The sequence below is a fragment of the Leucoraja erinacea genome, chromosome 14, assembly GCF_028641065.1.
Source record: "Leucoraja erinacea ecotype New England chromosome 14, Leri_hhj_1, whole genome shotgun sequence".
Lineage (NCBI taxonomy): Eukaryota > Metazoa > Chordata > Chondrichthyes > Rajiformes > Rajidae > Leucoraja > Leucoraja erinaceus.
Window position 1 is genome coordinate 48,738,840 of NC_073390.1, and position 19,591 is coordinate 48,758,430.

Consider the following 19,591-nt stretch of genomic DNA (forward strand, 5'->3'; position numbering starts at 1 on the left):
CCTATCCAATTTATTTTTAAATGATAAAATCGAACCTGCCTCCACCACTTCCACTGGAAACTCATTCCACACAGTTACGGGGTAGAGCTGCGAAACAATAAGGGGCAGAAAACGCTGGTCGGTGTTGTGTACAGGCCACCTAACAGTAGTAGTGAAGTTGGGGATGGCATCAAACAGGAAATTAGAAATGCTTGCGACAAAGGCAAAGCAGTTATAATGGGTGACTTCAATCTACATATAGATTGGGTGAATCAAACTGGCAGGGGTGCTGAGGAAGAGGATTTCTTGGAATGTATACGGGATAGTTATCTAAACCAACATGTAGAGGAACCAACGAGAGAGCTGGCTATTTTAGACTGGGTATTGAGTAATGAGGAAGGGTTAGTTAGTAGTCTGGTTGTGCGTGGCCCCTTGGGCAAGAGTGACCATAATATGGTTGAGTTCTTCATTAGGATGGAGAGTGACATTGTTAATTCAGAAACAATGGTTTTGAACTTAAAGAAAGGTAACTTTGAGGGTATGAGACGTGAATTGGCCAAGATTGACTGGCAATTAATTCTAAAAGGGTTGACGGTGGATATGCAATGGAAGGCATTTAAAGACTGCATGGATGAACTACAAAAATTGTTCATCCCAGTTTGGCAAAAGAATAAATCAGGGAAGGTAGTGCATCCATGGATAACAAGGGAAATCAGGGATAGTATCAAAGCAAAGGATGATGCGTACAAACTAGCCAGAAAAAGCAGCACACCGGAGGACTGGGAGAAATTCAGAGACCAGCAGAGGAGGACGAAGGGCTTAATTAGAAAAGGAAAAATGGATTATGAAAGAAAACTGGCAATGAACATAAAATCTGACTGCAAAAGTTTTTATAGATATGTGAAAAGAAAGAGATTAGTTAAAACAAATGTAGGTCCCTTGCAGTCAGAAACAGGTGAGTTGATCATGGGGAACCAGGAGGTTACACAGAAAAGCTGGAGAATCGAAGGTTACACAGAAAAGCTGGAGAATCGAAGGTTACACAGAAAAGCAAGGAGAATCGAAGGTTACACATGGGGAACCAGGATATGGCGGACCAATTGAATAACTACTTTGGTTCCGTCTTCACTAAGGAAGACATAAATGATCTGCCGGAAATAGCAGGGGCCCGCGGGTCAAAGGAGGTGGAGGAATTGAGTGAAATCCAGGTTAGTCGGGAAGTGGTGTTGGGTAAATTGAATGGATTAAAGGCCGATAAATCCCCAGGGCCAGATAGGCTGCATCCCAGAGTACTTAAGGAAGTAGCTCCAGAAATAGTGGATGCATTAGTAATAATCTTTCAAAACTCCTTAGATTCTGGAGTAGTTCCAGAGGATTGGCGGGTAGCAAACGTAACCCCACTTTTTAAGAAGGGAGGGAGAGAGAAAACGGGGAATTACAGACCAGTTAGCCTAACATCGGTAGTGGGGAAACTGCTAGAGTCAGTTATTAAAGATGGGATAGCAGCACATTTAGAAAGTGGTGAAATCATTGGACAAAGTCAGCATGGATTTACGAAAGGTAAATCATGTCTGACGAATCTTATAGAATTTTTCGAGGATGTAACTAGTAGCGTGGATAGGGGAGAACCAGTGGATGTGGTGTATCTGGACTTCCAGAAGGCTTTCGACAAGGTCCCACATAAGAGATTAGTATACAAACTTAAAGCACATGGCATTGGGGGTTCAGTATTGATGTGGATAGAGAACTGGCTGGCAAACAGGAAGCAAAGAGTAGGAGTAAACGGGTCCTTTTCACAATGGCAGGCAGTGACTAGTGGGGTACCGCAAGGCTCAGTACTGGGACCCCAGCTATTTACAATATATATTAATGATCTGGATGAGGGAATTGAAGGCAATATCTCCAAGTTTGCGGATGACACTAAGCTGGGGGGCAGTGTTAGGTGTGAGGAGGATGCTAGGAGACTGCAAGGTGACTTGGATAGGCTGGGTGAGTGGGCAAATGTTTGGCAGATGCAGTTTAATGTGGATAAATGTGAGGTTATCCATTTTGGTGGCAAAAACGGGAAAGCAGATTATTATCTAAACGGTGGCCGATTGGGAAGGGGAGATGCAGCGAGACCTGGGTGTCATGGTACACCAGTCATTGAAGGTAGGCATGCAGGTGCAGCAGGCAGTAAAGAAAGCGAATGGCATGTTGGCTTTCATAGCAAGAGGATTTGAGTATAGGAGCAGGGAGGTTCTACTGCAGTTGTATAGGGTCTTGGTGAGACCACACCTGGAGTATTGCGTGCAGTTTTGGTCTCCAAATCTGAGGAAGGACATTATTGCCATAGAGGGAGTGCAGAGAAGGTTCACCAGACTGATTCCTGGGATGTCAGGACTGTCTTATGAAGAAAGACTGGATAGACTTGGTTTATACTCTCTAGAGTTTAGGAGATTGAGAGGGGATCTTATAAAAACTTACAAAATTCTTAAGGGGTTGGACAGGCTAGATGCAGGAAGATTGTTTCCGATGTTGGGGAAGTCCAGGACAAGGGGTCACAGCTTAAGGATAAGGGGGAAATCCTTTAAAACCGAGATGAGGAGAACTTTTTTCACACAGAGAGTGGTGAATCTCTGGAACTCTCTGCCACAGAGGGTAGTTGAGGCCAGTTCATTGGCTATATTTAAGAGGGAGTTAGATGTGGCCCTTGTGGCCAAGGGGATCAGAGGGTATGGAGAAAAGGCAGGTACGGGATACTGAGTTGGATGATCAGCCATGATCATATTAAATGGCGGTGCAGGCTCGAAGGGCCGAATGGCCTACTCCTGCACCTAATTTCTATGTTTCTATGTTTCTATGTTTACCACTCTCTGAGTAAAAAAGTTCCCCCTCATGTTACCCCTAAACTTCTGTCCCTTAATTCTCAAGTCATGTCCTCTTGTTTGAATTCTCCCTACACTCAATGGAAAAAGCTTATCCACGTCAACTCTGTCTATCCCTCTCATCATTTTAAAGACCTCTATCAAAGAATGCGCTCTTCACGCTCCAAAAAATAAAGATCTAACTTGTTCAACCTTTCTCTGTAACTTAGTTGCTGAAACCCAGGCAACATTCTAGTAAATCTCCTCTGTACTCTCTCTATTTTGTTGACATCCTTCCTATACTTCCTAAACTCCATTTTCCATTGCACTGCCCATATTTTATTTCCAACGTCTGTAGTCTGCTGATTCCTTTGACAACTGTCTTCACGATCACAACACTGCCATTTATTTTCCTACATCTGCTAATGTAATCATCCAACCTACATATTTATCCCAACCATATATGTAAATCATAAACACCTCTAGTCACATGACCTCCAGTCAGAATAACATCCCCCCCAACCACCAATTTTGAACACAATCTACCAAGTCTCCATGGATCCCATGGCCGTTCATCTTCTGGATCAGGCTGCTATTAGGGACAATATCCACATGAACTTAGCAATGCTTTTGACTACATCCACTGACCTAGCTTCGGTCACCTCCTCAAAAAATTTGGTTTGCAAGATTATGACCTTTCCTGTACAAAGCTACTCCAATTAATAATACTTTATTGTCATTGTAAATACATACAACAATATTTCAGGCACACCGCCCGAGCGGAGCTCCAACATAATAAATAAATAATAACGACAATGGAAACAACAAAACGGACCACTTACGCTCTCAATAAAATCTGCACAAAATTGACACTTCATTTAAAAAAAACCTGCAAGGTTCATGTAAAATAAAGGTGGTGGCACCTCACCAATGGAGTATCCCATTTCATCAAGACTTTCAGAATGCTGAGGAGATCACCAATTTATCTCAGCAGAGAATACAAAGAACTGACAGCCAGCCAGGGTGAGCACCATTATTTTTTTTCTCCTAATGAAAGATTGAGTGTAAGATTTATATGCAGAATTAAAATTGGAGCTAACTCAAGGTTTTTAGAGAACAAGTCATTCAACAGAAAGATAAAGCATTGTAATACAATTTTGCCCATTTACTTTGTGCCATGAGCAGAATTCTTTTTCAGAACAATGAACTCCAGCTCCATGTTAAAATTAATTCAAATTGAGATGCAAATATTCAGAATACTGAATAGAGGGAAAGACTGGTGAATCTGCTTTCATAGATGGCAAACTAAAAGGAATTTGACATGGACAGGAACCCTTCAGGAATATAACCGTGTTTCATTTATCCTTTCTATTATTCCCTATAATATAATGCACGCTTCAAAATTTGATAGCGGTTTTGGAGCCCCAGGAGACATTACTTACTTTGAAAATTGGACAGATCCCAAGAAGATTTCATAAAACTCAGTAAAACTGCTCACAAGAACATATTCAATGTAGAATAAAATGAATTTATGACAACTATCCCCCGTTTCAAAGTAAAGCAATCGAAGAATTCACTTCTCTTGTCTTTCACTTCATTTTATCAAAATTCAGGAATTAAAATATCTTGCCTGGAGCTATTACATCGAAGTAATATAATGAGTACCATAGTTATCATGCTAAACATTTCTCCTTGATAGTAAGAAGTGCATTAATGTGGAAGCAATAGAACTGGATTAGCAAGTACTGTACAAAACGCTAGTTAAGAATCAATTATTTGCATAATCAATCAATGTCAAATGAAATGTCAAAAGAACTGCAGATGCTGGTTTGAATCGAAGATAGACACAAAATGCTGGAGTAACTCAGCGGGACAGGCAGCATCTCTGGAGAGATGGAATGGGTGACGTTTCGGGTTGAGACCCTTCTTCAGACCTTTTGCTCTGGTACCAAATTTATTGATGATGAGACTAAATCCTGAGATGGCTGGTTGAGAAATCATATACAAGATGAGTTTGTACACAACTTTAATGTCTATTCTGGGAGACACAAAACTCTGCAGATGCTGAAATCTGGAGCAATCAAACAAATTCCCTAGAGGAACAGCTGATAGAAAAAAAGGGGGGAAAACAAGGATTCAAAAAGAGACGGGTGAGAAGATGGGAGGATGCTGCTTGATGAAATTATGAATTTCAATATGATGTATAAATTGAATACAAACTGAATGCTGGCCATATCTCTACCCAGTTGAGATATGGGTGTGAATGCATCATATCCTTTCCTTCCGATGCTTTTTCTTCTGGATCCATCTGTCTTTAGCCAAGGATATAGATTAGCCCCCAACATCTTTTACAAGCCCAAATACTCCAACAACCACCATGACGACAGATCCTCTCATCGTGCAAGGACACCATTCATTTCTCCTAGTTTCTTTGCCTCGGTCACATTCATTCTGGTGCCTTAGAAATGTCCTCTTCCAGAGGAGATACCAACACGGTCAGCCTTTGTGTTCCTATTTATCACCTTCCAGCTGCTATCTGCATCATTCTCCCATCCCCTCACCTGTCTCAATCAGCCTTTTCTTCTCCTTGTTTCCCCCCCCTTTTTTTTTCTATCAGCTGAGTTCCTCCAGGGAATTGTTTGATTGCTCCAGATTCCAGCATCTGCTGAGTTTTGTGTCTCCCGGAATAGACTCACATGAAATATCAGCAATAGCCCTATTTCCTTAGTTTGTAAATTGAAAAGAGTTGATCATGACTGATCTTGGAGGGCCGTCTGTAGCCACATGCGGTGGCAGGCCTGGTTCGTCTGCAAGCAGAAAATAACCTGTTCAATGAACTTTTTCTAACTTTGTTGATGCCAGAAACATGGTGCCTCTTGTGTACTCTCTTGGTAAGATCTGCTGCACGAAATTACTGGGTTATATGCAAAACAAAGCATTTCACTGTATATAGGTAGATGTGACATTAACATGTCATTGAATCATGGAAATACTTGTGCTCAGGATAAATCAGTTTGCAAGGGCAGGCCTGAAATGAAGTTTGCACTCGCAAAGATAAAGCTTGACGCTATGATTCAGAAACAGGACACTCAGCCCACCCAGCATTTAGGCTGCATTCCAGTCTCCTTTTACCCTTGTTCATTGTAAGGATTGAAACCAAAAGAAACTCGTAATCTCGGCAATCTAATATACTCATCTGACCTCTTCTTAAAATCTATCCACACTATTTTCTTCAGCTGCTCCCTCTGGTCACAACCTGCATTCTCACAATTCTATGTGTAAAGTTGAGTAAAAAATAAAAACTAAATGGATTTTGAATTTCCTTCGGGATTTAGATTCATAGAATCAGAATCATACAACATAGAATCAGACCCTTCAGCAAACGCAGTAAGTGCTAACCATTAACACCCTTCTTTTCTTCGGTATTCACCAAGGAGAAGGATATTGAATTATGTGAGGTAAGGGAAACAAGTAGAGTAGCTATGGAAACTATGAGGATCAAAGAAGAGGAAGTACTGACACTTTTGAGAAATATAAAAGTGGATAAGTCTCCAGGTCCGGACAGGATATTCCCTAGGACATTGAGGGAAGTTAGTGTAGAAATAGCAGGGGCTATGGCAGAAATATTTCAAATGTCATTAGAAACGGGAATAGTGCTGGAGGATTGGCGTACTGCGCATGTTGTTCCATTGTTTAAAAAGGGGTCTAAGAGTAAACCTAGCAATTATAGACCTGTTAGTTTGACGTCAGTGGTGGGCAAATTAATGGAAAGAATACTTAGAGATAATATATATAAGCATCTGGATAAACAGGGTCTGATTAGGAACAGTCAACATGGATTTGTGCCTGGAAGGTCTTGTTTAACTAATCTTCTTGAATTTTTTGAAGATGTTACACGGGAAATTGATGAGGGTAACGCAGTGGATGTTGTGTATATGGACTTCAGTAAGGCCTTTGACAAGGTTCCTCATGGAAGGTTGGTTAAGAAGGTTCAATGGTTGGGTATTAATGGTGGAGTAGCAAGATGGATTCAACAGTGGCTGAATGGGAGATGCCAGAGAGTAATGGTGGATGGTTGTTTGTCAGGTTGGAGGCCAGTGACTAGTAGGGTGCCACAGGGATCTGTGTTGGGTCCACTGTTGTTTGTCATGTACATCAATGATCTGGATGATGGTGTGGTAAATTGGATTAGTAAGTATGCAGATGATACTAAGATAGGTGGGGTTGCGGGTAATGAAGTAGAGTTTCAAAGTCTACAGAGAGATTTATGCCAGTTGGAAGAGTGGGCTGAAAGATGGCAGATGGAGTTTAATGCTGATAAGTGTGGGGTGCTACATCTTGGCAGGACAAATCAAAATAGGACGTACATGGTAAATGGTAGGGAATTGAAGAATGCAGGTGAACAGAGGGATCTGGGAATAACTGTGCACAGTTCCCTGAAAGTGGAATCTCATGTAGATAGGGTGGTAAAGAAAGCTTTTGGTGTGCTGGCCTTTATAAATCAGAGCATTGAGTATAGAAGTTGGGATGTAATGTTAAAATTGTACATGGCATTGGTGAGGCCAATTCTGGAGTATGGTGTACAATTTTGGTCGCCTAATTATAGGAAGGATGTCAACAAAATAGAGAGAGTACAGAGGAAATTTACTAGAATGTTGCCTGGGTTTCAGCAACTAAGTTACAGAGAAAGGTTGAACAAGTTAGGGCTTTATTCTTTGGAGCGCAGAAGGTTAAGGGGGGACTTGATAGAGGTTTTTAAAATGATGAGAGGGATAGACAGAGTTGACGTGGAAAAGCTTTTCCCACTGAGAGTAGGGAAGATTCAAACAAGGGGACATGACATGAGAATTAAGGGACTGAAGTTTAGGGGTAACATGAGGGGGAACTTCTTTACTCAGAGAGTGGGAGCTGTGTGGAATGAGCTTCCAGTGAAGGTGGTGGAGGCAGGTTCGTTTTTATCATTTAAAAATAAATTGGATAGTTATATGGATGGGAAGGGAATGGAGGGTTATGGTCTGAGCGCAGGTATATGGGACTAGGGGAGATTATGTGTTCGGCACGGACTAGAAGGGTCGAGATGGCCTGTTTCCGTGCTGTAATTGTTATATGGTTATATGGTTACATCAATTCAATTTTATTCTCCCCATTTTCCCATCAACTTTTCCCAAATTCTACTCTCGCCCACCTTGGAGTGACCAATTAACTAACCCGCATGTCTTTGGGAATTATAGTGAAAGAGTTATGTGCTGAATTAAAATTGGAACTATGTCAAGGTTTTTAGAGAATAACTGAAAGATAAGGCATTGCAATACAATATTGCCCATTTATTTGCTCCACGAGTAGGATTATTTTCCTGACACAATGAACTCAAGCTCTATTGATAAAATTAATTGACATTGGAATGCAAATATTCAGAATGTTGAATAAATGGATAGACTGGTGAATCTGCTTTCATAGATGGCAAACTGAGAGGGATTTGACATGGACAGGAACCCTTCAGGAATATGAGCGTTTCATTTACTGGAGCATCTGGGATAAACCATGCAGTCATGGGGAGCGCACATACACTCCATGCAAACAGCAGCAAAGGTCAGGATTGAACCTAGGTTGCTGGAACTGAGGCAGCTGTTCCACAAGCTGTTCCACTTATATATGATGGCCCGTTAGTTGTGCTGTTTTCAACAATGTATACACACGACATCCCTATCAAAACAAATCATTTTAAACAAAAAAAGGTGCAGTCTCTTCATAATTTCCTAATATCCAGGCACTTCTAATAAGCCCTTAAGTGCTTACTAAATTTATTTTGATATGGCTTTGCAAATCTGTGGTACGATTTTGAATGATTACAGTATTTGCACTCACGAGATCCCTTTGTCCACCGAAACTTGCACCTTCAAAGTAACTTCTCTGTCCTTGCTTGCAAAATGTACCACATCACACGCAGATTTTAAAATTCATGAACCAATTATTTAACTGTCCAAAGTTATAAAGTTATTATCCTTCTGTAATTGGTTGCAAAACTCACTCCGCATAAGCAATTGTGAAACCCACCATCTCCCCCCCAAATTCATCATCTACAAATACAGAAATTGTATATTTTATATTCCGGACACTAAATGGTTAATTTAAATTATGAATAGTGTTTAATCAATTGATACAATGATCAATTTTTTATTTGTAACTTAATAAGATTTGTATCTTAAATATTGACAGCAAACTCATTAGAATTACTTTATTTCCATGCTTCGAAGTCAACTATTCTCTTTATGGGTTCTTTAAAAGTTAAGGATAAACTGCAATGAACCAATTTATTCCAATGGATTCTGCTTTCCCTGTACAGTTGCTGCAACATTAAACAAGGAGCTCTAAAAAGATCAATGACTGAAGCTGCAATAAAAAGTCATTCTAACATTGCATTCAGCTATATAGCTGTCCACCCTAATTTGCCAAGAAATGGATTCCTATTTATGATCCAAAGGCTTTTATTTTTGTGGTTGTGAGGAGCCGAATATCTCAGCATTCGGTACCATTATCCCACAAATCTGACAACCCACATCTGGAGCATAGAATGTGTGGTTGAACAAAAATCTAGACTTTTCTGTCTGTGTTTTTCTGCCTTGCTGCATAGATTAGCAAGCTTCTCCAAAATATTCTTCGGGAATCAGTAATGTGATGAGAACCCAAGGTATTTAGTTCCTGTCTGAAAAACCTCAGAAAAACCTCGAAAAAACGGTTCATGAGCCATATAAATTAATAATTTCAACCCGAGCCCCTTTTACAAATTAATATTCTCTGAGACTACAAAAAGCCCCAATTTTACAAATTCTAATCTCAAATAAATATTTCAAAATGCAGTGGATTTTATAACCATGAAATGATTGGTTAATTTAAATCTCAGTGTAACATTAATGTCTAGCTTAATAGAGTACAATCCAATCTTAGTTTTGTGCTCAGTTAATAAAAAGATACTGATTTGTGTCTTTCTTCCAACTTTATTTGCCAGCTTGTGTAATGAAATCTTTGTATCTGGCTGGATGCCAGTGATGCTCTTGAATGGATAGTCTAGTTTAGTGTAGTTTAGAAATACAGCGCTGAAACAAGACCTTTGGTCCACCGAGTCTGCACTGGCCGGCAACCCCCGCACACTAACACTTTCTTACATACCCTAGGGACAATTTACAACTATACCAAGCCAATAACCTACAAACTTGTAAGTCTTTGGAGTGTGGGCGGAAACCGGAGCACCTGGAGAAAACCCATGCGGTCATAGGGAGAACTTACAAATTCCCTGCAGACAGCACCCATATTCAGGATTGAACACGTGTCTCTGGTGCTACGAGGCAGCAACTCTGTCATTGTGCCACCATGCCGCCCATCATAGATGCAGAAATATACTGCATTGAGATTGCTTTGTCTTTGTGTGCAGCCTCCTTCTAGTTCGCCAGTGAACTGTGCCACTTTGATGCTGATTGCAATTGAACAAATATTTTGTATGGACACTCCAGGTAAAATCTACATTTTATGCTAAAGCATAAACAGACATCATAGTAAAGCCCTCTGGAAGTGTCTGAGCTTCACATGTAATAGGGTGCGGTCCTAAAACAAACTTGGGGTGCAGAGTAGCGCAGCAGTTGTGTTGCTACGTGACAGCACCAGTTCGATCCACAATACGTGCTGTCTGTACAGAGTTTGTACGTTCTCCCTGTTTCTTCCCATATTCCAAAGACATGTGGGGATGCATGTTAATTGGCTTCTGTTAAATGCCACTAGAGTGCAGGATGTAAAACTGGGATAACATACATCTAGTGTACGGGTTTAGATTTAGAGATACGGTGCGGAAACAGACCCTTTCGACCCACGCCGACCAGCGATCCCCGCACATTCTCCTATACCCACTAGGGACATTTTTTACATTTACCAAGCCAATTAACCTACAAATCTCTACGTCTTTTTAGTGTTGGAGAAAACCTAAGATCTCGGAGAAAACCCACGCAGGTCATGGGGAGAACGTACAAACTCCGTACAGATAGCGCCCAATTCCGGATCGAACCCGGGTCTCCGGCACTGCATTCACTGTAAGGCAGCAATTCTACCTCTGCAGGGGATCGATGATTGATGGACTTGATGAGCCGAAGGGCTGGTTTCCTTACCGTATCTCTAAAGCTATTGCTAAATAAAAATGTTCAGCTTCCTTAGATGCATGCAACTTTAACCAGTTTAGATAGTCCGTACTTTAAAATGGGTTTATGTCAGGAAGTATATGCTTTGCAAACAGCAGCAAAATTATAGCATTTGTCCAATTTGAACCACATGCATCCATTTCTGTTTATGTGGATAGAAACATAGAAAATAGATGCAGGAGGAGGCCATTCGCCCTTCGAGCCAGCACCGCCATTCATTATGATCATGGCTGATCGTCCCCTATCAATAACCCATGCCTGCCTTCTCCCCATATCCCTTGACTCCACTAGCCCGAGAGCTCTACCTAACTCTCTCTTAAATCCATCCAGTGATTTGGTCTCCACTGCCCTCTGTGGCAGGGAATTCCATAAATTCACAACTTTCTGGGTGAAAAAGGATCATAAACTCAAGGAGGTGACTTTTTTTTAAACTTCAGAAATTGGTCATATTGAATCTGGCTCACTACTGCCCGTTTTCCTTTTTTATTATCACCCAAGTGGCAGAGGGCGTTTACTAAAGTGTCATTGATAATCTGGTAAGCAGTGCCCAATTTGGTGATATACCAGAAAGACCCATCCCAAAACTTCATCACAGCCTCGGGTCCATCCTCAAATTCCACAGATGGGCCTAGAGTGACTGCCCTGGAGATCAAGGCAACATTTGACGGAGTGCAGCACCCAGCAATCCTAGTCAAACTAAACTCAATGGGCATCAAATAAGAAAAGATTCCAAAGACTGAAGTCATATGTCATACAAAAGGAAGAAGGTTATAGTTGTGGATAATCATCACAGCCTTGAGATCTCACGAGCATGCGACTGCATGCGCGACCTAACGTGGTCGCTTGAGCCGTACGGTCTCGCGGGGCCAGTCCCACTTTGATCGCCGGAGCCGTATGGAGTTGTGCGGAGCTGGTCCCGACAAAAAACTGACACTGTTCAACGATTCCGCGCCGCAACGGCCTGCCGGCCCGCAGCCGCATTGAGGCCGTACGCACCACCTCGATGGGCGTACGCAGCTTCTCGAAACGCGGACTTCGCTCGAACTTCACGTCAACTCGTACGGGATCACTTGACCTCCGCGCGGCCCCCGCTTCCGATTTGGTCGCGCTCGCTGCACGCTGCCGCATGCTCGTGGGACAGGCCCTTTAGGCTGAACCATCATCTTTTCTTTCATCATTGACCTTCCTTCAATGAGGAGATCAGGGGTGGTGACATTCACTACTGAAAATGATACAGTCAATGCAAGGAAAGAGGAACAGATTCAACGGTGTGCAGAACACATCCCGTAGGCCAACATCCCCACCAATATGTATATGGTCAGACAATTTCAGCATGGTCTGGAGCACAATGTTAAGAAGCTCTATATCCTAAACACAACCACGGGAGAAGTGAGAGAAGGGGTAGGAGATTCTGCAAGTCAAACATTGGCCTCATTACATCCCATGAAACAACAAAGGATCAACTCATCCTCCATCCCGAGGGACTGCTTAAGCATGAAGTGCCATTGATAAATAGGTGAAAAGTTCAAAGATTGCATCAAGAACAAGAGCACTCAGATTTGCAAATGTCAGAAAATTAGCCAGTATGCTATGCTTTGAACAAAACATCATTACCTTACAGAACATTAGGTTTGCAGCATAAATGGTTGGATAATTGGACAATTAATACATTAGAATGCCCCCTTTTCCAGACAATTAACATAACCAATAAGTAACAAAACAGGAACCCATAAAAAGGCTGTTAATTAAATTTATTGCAACCAAGTTAAAGGTCCCTTCTCCCCGTGCATTAGTAAATGCGCATTTGACGATGAAATGCAGAAGGTACAATAAAAATTAAACCATTACTGAAAAATAATGTGCAAACATCCAATCAAAGATTTATCCAAAATTGCTCCACAATTGGGGCCACTGTGTTACAACTTCATTGCAAGGCCCCCTCCTGATTGAGCATTTATAAGCTTCTTCTCCATTTATTCCTCAGGTTACGACAGCTTCAAGGATATTAGACATTTTGCTTTAACAACGGTTGGGTCATTTTCAGTACAGGTTACACAAGGGTTCAATTTCCAAGATCTATCCATACGCCAATTTCTCTTTAAGTCATAATAAGCTTCAGTTTCTAAAGCTACCCCCATATTTTAAATCGCACGACTATACTTACCATAACTCTTTCATTCCATTCAATATTCATTTTAACACTACCCATTATTAAATTAATGGAATATATCCAGTCTTTAATGTATACCATGAAACATGTCACTATTATAACGAGGTTCACAAATGCGTTAAAAATATATGGGAGAATTTACATTATGTAAGCTTGACCAGCGCGGGTCATTCATTACCTGTGGAGCCCTTGTATTTGAGGAATCTCCCCCAAGTTATTTCTTGCCCAGAATAAACATCACCAAACTCCTCATTACTCCAACAAAAAAAATAGCTATCATCTGGACTGCACTTGACTGGTGGTGACTGACTTTCCATAATGGAATGACTACAGTTGTAAACGTATATTCAAGAGTCAAGAGTGTTTTATTGTCATATGTCCCAAATAGAACAATGATATTCTTACTTGCAGCAGCACAACAGAATATGTACACATAGTACACTGTAAACAATATAATAAACGAGAAAAAAAGTTCAGTGTGTGTGTATATATACGTATATATATATACACACACACACACACATATATATATTACACACACACACACAAAACAATAATAGTACAATAATAGTCTATGTAGTTCAGAGCTTATTTGGGGGTTTAGTGTTTAATAGCCGAATGGCTGTAGGGAAGAAGCTGTTTCTGAACCTGAGCGTTACAGTTTTGAGGCTCTTGTACCTTCTTCCCAATGCAGGGGTGAAATAAGTGTGTGGTTTAGGTCTCTGATGATGCTGGCTGCCTTTGAGGTAGCGACTCCGGTAAATCCCTTCGATAGTGGGTAGGCCAGGGCCAGTGATGGACTGGGCAGTGTTCACAACTTTTTGCAGTCTTCTTCACTCCTGGGCATTCAAGTTGCTGAACCAGGTTGTGATGCAACTGGTCAATATGCTCGCTACTGTACACCCGCAGAGGTTCAAGAGAATCCTCTCTGACATACCAAATCTCCGTAATCTTCCCAGGAAGTAGAAGTGCTGATGTGCTTTCTTTATAATTGCATCAATGTGCTGGGTCCTGGAAAGATCTTTGGAAATATTCATGCCCAGGCATTTAGAAACATAGAAACATAGAAATTAGGTGCAGGAGTAGGCCATTCGGCCCTTTGAATTTTGAAGTTTTTGACTCTCTCCACCATCGTCCCGTTGATGTAAACAGGACTGCGGGCCGTCATCCTTCCAAAGTCCACAATCAGTTAATTAGTTTTACTGATATTGAGAGTCAGGTTGGTGTGCTGGCATCATTTGGTCAATCGATCAATCTTACTTCTATGATTCTGACTCATCACCATCTGTAATTTGTCCAACAACGGTGGTGCCATCAGCAAACTTGAAGATGGAGTTCACACTGTGTCCAGCTATACAGTCATGAGTATAGAGTGAGTAGAGCAAGGGACTGAGCATGCCGCTCCCATACTGATTATTATTGCCAATTCGAACAGACTGTGGTCTGTGGATGAGGAAGTCAAAAATCTAATTGGAGAGACCCATTTCTGTGAGCTTGGTAACCAGCTTGGAGGGTATGATGGTATTGAAAGCCGAGTTGTAGTCTATAAACAACAGCCTGACGCATGTGTTTTTATTGTCCAAGTGGCCCAGAGTGGAGAGCAGTGAGATTGTATCCTCCATTGACCTGTTGTGGCAGTAGGCAAACTGTACTGGGTCGAGGTTCTTGTTGAGGTAGGAGTTGATATGCGCCATAACCATCCTCTCAAAGCACTTAATTATCACGCTCGTTAGTGCCACCGGTGGATAGTCACTGAGGCACGTCACCTAACTCTTCTTGGACACCAGTATTATTGATGCCATCTTAAAGCAGGTGGGAACCTCAGACCTCGGCAATGAGAGGTTGAAAATGTCCGTTAAAAACTCCAGCCAGTTGGTCAGCACAGATTTTGCGAACTCGACTGGGTATACCATCAGGTTTAAACGCTTTCCGAGGGTTCACCCCAATGAAGCATCTTCTGACATCAGCCTCTGTGACTGTAATACCATCAGGGCGCATGGGAGCTCGGGAAGGTACATCAGTGTTCTCCCTATCAAATTGTGTGTAGAAAACATTGAACCCATCAGGGATTCTATCCGTGACCAAAACCGTTGATTTATTGCCTCTGAATGGATTTCTACTTAATTTATATGGCAAACTATACAACATTTATTTAAAAAGACATTTGGACAGGTACATGGATAAGAAAGGTTTAGAGGGATATGGACCAAACGCAGGCAGATGGAACTAGTGTAGATGGGGCATCTTGGGTTGGCATGTGCAAGTTAGGCTGAATGGCCTGTTTCCATGCTGTATGGCTCCAAAATCCTGCTTGCCTTCATCAGTGCTCTAGTTTTATCTCGTCTCCTTCTCTCAACAAGCCATCCACAAGATCCTACAACTCAGGAGAAGAAAAAAAAACTCTTCATGCTGAGAAGGGCATTAAATTTCATGGCAATGTGCGAGACTAATTCTCATGCTCAGAAGCAGAACCAATGGCTCCCAATTCGAACAAATTTAATAAGATAATTCAACTAACATGCATATCGACAATATTATCAGAAGCAAATTGCATAAGAGGATAAGGGGGGAGGTTTCAAACTATCAAACGTGAATAATTGCATTAATTATTATAAATGTATAAGCAAGAGTGTACTAAAAAGCAAAGCAATTGTTCATTAATACATTAAGCACTTCTATACATTTGGAAAAGATGTAACATCATCTGTATTTAAAAACAGATAACTAAAATGAACCACTAAAAGTCAAATACAGAAAATTCTTTCCAAGCCTATTTTTCCATTCAATAGTGCCCCATCCCAAATGTCTCAAGAAAGTCCCATTAATCTCACCGATGGAGAAAGCTGCATTTTTATTCACAAGCTAATAATTGTCCATATATACCAACATCACCCTCCTAGGTTTGAGTTTAAGTTCAGTTTATTGTCACGTGTACTGAGGTACAGTGAAATGCTTTTGTTGCCTGCTAACCAGTCTGCAGAAGGACAATACTTGATTACAATCGAGCCTGCCACAGTGTATAATACTGCGAGTTGGATGATCAGCCATGATCATATTGAATGGCGGTGTAGGCTCGAAGGGCCGAATGGCCTCCTACTGCACCCATTTTCTATGTTTCTAATACAGTGTTCCATAAATAATAATGGGAATAAAATGAATAAAGTTTAATGCAAGATAAAGTCCAATCAAAGACAGTCCAAGGGTCTCCATGGAGGTAGATAGTAGCTCAGGACTAAATAATAATAATAATAATAATAATAAATTTTATTTATGGGCGCCTTTCAAGAGTCTCAAGGACACCTTACAAAAAATTAGCAGGTAGAGGAAAAACATGTAAGGGGAATGAAATAAATAGTAGAGACATGACTAGTACACAAAGTAAAGACAGAATACAATTCAAAACACAATATGAGGCAATTCATGCACAGATGAAAACGGAGGGGGACGTGGGGCTAAGGATAGGCAGAGGTGAAGAGATGGGTCTTGAGGCGGGACTGGAAGATGGTGAGGGACACGGAATTGCGGATCAGTTGGGGGAGGGAGTTCCAGAGCCTGGGAGCTGCCCTGGAGAAGGCTCTGTCCCCAAAACTGCGGAGGTTGGACTTGTGGATGGAGAGGAGACCGGCTGATGTGGATCTGAGGGACCGTGAGGGTTGGTAGGGGGAGAGGAGGTCAGTGAGATATGGGGGGGGGGGGGGCAGATGGTGGAGGGCTTTGTAGGTGAGGATCAGGATTTTGTAGGTGATCCGGTGGGAGATGGGAAGCCAGTGAAGTTGTTTGAGGACTGGAGTGATGTGATGCCAGGATTTGGTGTGGGTGATGAGTCAGGCAGCTGCGTTCTGGACCAGTTGGAGTCGGTTGATGTAGGTGGAGCCGATGCCAAGGAGAAGTGAGTTGCAATAGTCCATTCGGGAGGAGATGAAGGCATGGATGAGTCTTTCAGCAGCAGGAGGTGTGAGAGAGGGTCTGAGTTTGGCAATGTTGCGGAGATGAAAGAAGGAGGTTTTAATGACATGGCGAATGTGAGGCTCAAGGGAGGGGGTGGAATCAAAGATCACGCCAAGGTTGCGGGCCTTGAGAGATGGGGAGATAGTGGTGCCGTCGATGGTGAGAGTGGGGTTATTGATTTTGCTGAGTGTGGCTTTGGAGCCTATGAGGAGGAATTCTGTCTTATCGCTGTTGAGTTTGAGGAAGTTATGTTGCATATGTTACAGGACTGCTCTCTAGTTGTTGGTAGGATAGTTCAGTTGCCTGATAGCACTTGAACTATAATCATAATCCATAAATCTAACCATAATCCATGTTCAATTGTGATTCGTTCAAATGCTGCCATTGAAAAGAGAGTAAAATGTATCAAATAATTTCCTGATTTATCTATTCCTCTCGTTTTTGGCAAGGCTCGTCTCACAAGCAGCAAGTACAAGAATCTTAGAAAGGGAGCTGTGTGTAAATTTCTTAAATTTACTCTGCATGGACCAACAACCTTCAGGTTGAATCATAGAAATTTACAGCACACTGCAAAACCATTTCTTCCACCATGTCTGTGCCAGAGACATAAAGACTGCCTTTCAACGGGAGCTGCCAGTACAGCACAGATCCATGCTGCACTCATGTTCCCAAAGGCACTGTATTTGTGGATTACAATCCACCTCACGCACAAGGAAGTTCCTTAAATTGAATCAGTGAAGGCAGCAAACAGAAGCGAAACTGTTATTGCACAGTTGCAGAACCAGAAGAAAGGAAGCAAGCTTAAATAAAACATATTTTCCCAATGCACCCGTTTTAAAGCGAACTGCTTGAATGCTACAAGCTAAAACAGTATTCCGACTAATTAAAGTACGGTGTATATTACAGAGGTATGTTGAAAAGGTGAGGCTTAATACACCAAATTATTTTAATTACAAAGTCAATTGCATCACTTTAGGAGCCCGTTTGAACGTTTCATGTCTGGAAAAAAGTATATTTTTATTCATGGTTCATTGATCACTAACAATGCCAGCATTTATCTATCATCCATCATTGCCTGAAAAACACTGGGTGTTGAGCCACTTTCTCGAACCAGTGCAATCTTCTAGTGAAGATATTTTTGCAATAGCAATGCTTGGTGGTGGTGGTGATGGTGTGGTGAAGATAACGATGAGATTATGATGAAGATAACAAAGAGATATGCAGGTAGTGTATCCAAACACACACCACATCCCTTGTCATGTCCTTGGCAGTAGACTTTGTGGTTTGGGAAATGCTATTGGAGTAACCACGACAAGTAATCATGGTGTGTTTGAGAGCTGATGGACAATGCAGCCAAAGTATGCTGCTGGTGGGAAGTATGGATGTCTAGAATGGTGAATGAGGGACAAATCGGGCAGCCTACTTTGTTCGGGATGGTTTTAATCTGCACTGGTTCATGGAAGTGGAGATTATTCCCTCACACCTCTGTTGCATGCCTTGTAAATGGTGAAAATGGCCTAGTGTGTCAACAGCTGAGAGCAACTCAGCATCTAACTAATTCCCCAAAACCATAGCATTTTCCAGGCTGTTTCAGTGAAATTTCTGGTCAAATCAAATTCTGTGAATGTTACGAAGAGCTTCTTATTTTTATCCTTTCTATTTGTATGATTATTCAGAATGTTTGCTGGTAGAAAGAAACAAGATCAAACTTGAACAGTTAAAGGCAGCAAATTATATTTTGGTACCTATTGTTATATAGATTGAATGGAAATCCATAAGGAGATAATGTCTATACCGGACACTTATTTGGGCACAGATTAACCACAGGTTTACAGCATAGTCTTATTATATAAAGGCTAATGAACAGATGGAGGCAATACAGTTAAGAGCAATCTAGATCATAGCCACATTAGAAGGGAGAGATGAGGAGCTTGGTAATATTTATTCTAGACCTCGATCGATATTGGGGAGGATATTTTTGAAATATCAAAGCAGGGTCTTGACCCAAAACGTCGCCTATTCCTTTTCTCCAGAGATGCTGTCTGACGTGCTGAGTTACTCCAGCTTTTTGTGTCTATGCTAGGGTTATAATCAAATTCTGTTCTCTAGAATAAAAGAACATGATAGACACAGAGTGATGGAGTAACTCAGCGGGTCAGGTAGCATCTCTGGAGAAAAAGGATAGGCGACTTTTCGGGTAGGGATCCTTCTTCAGATGAGAGTCGCTGAGAAAAGAGAGTACTTCAAAAGAGAGTAGCTGAGAGAAGGCAAAAATGTAAACTATGTTGCACCTTACCAACTCTGGACAAAGATTGTAACCAATGGATACAAATATTATAAGAATATTTTAAGGAAGATTTGGACATAGGTATGACAGGCCAACATCAGATAATTAGTTAATAGTAACTATTTGCTTTTTATGAAGACTTCTGCAGCATTTTCTCATCTACTGCACATTAACAAAA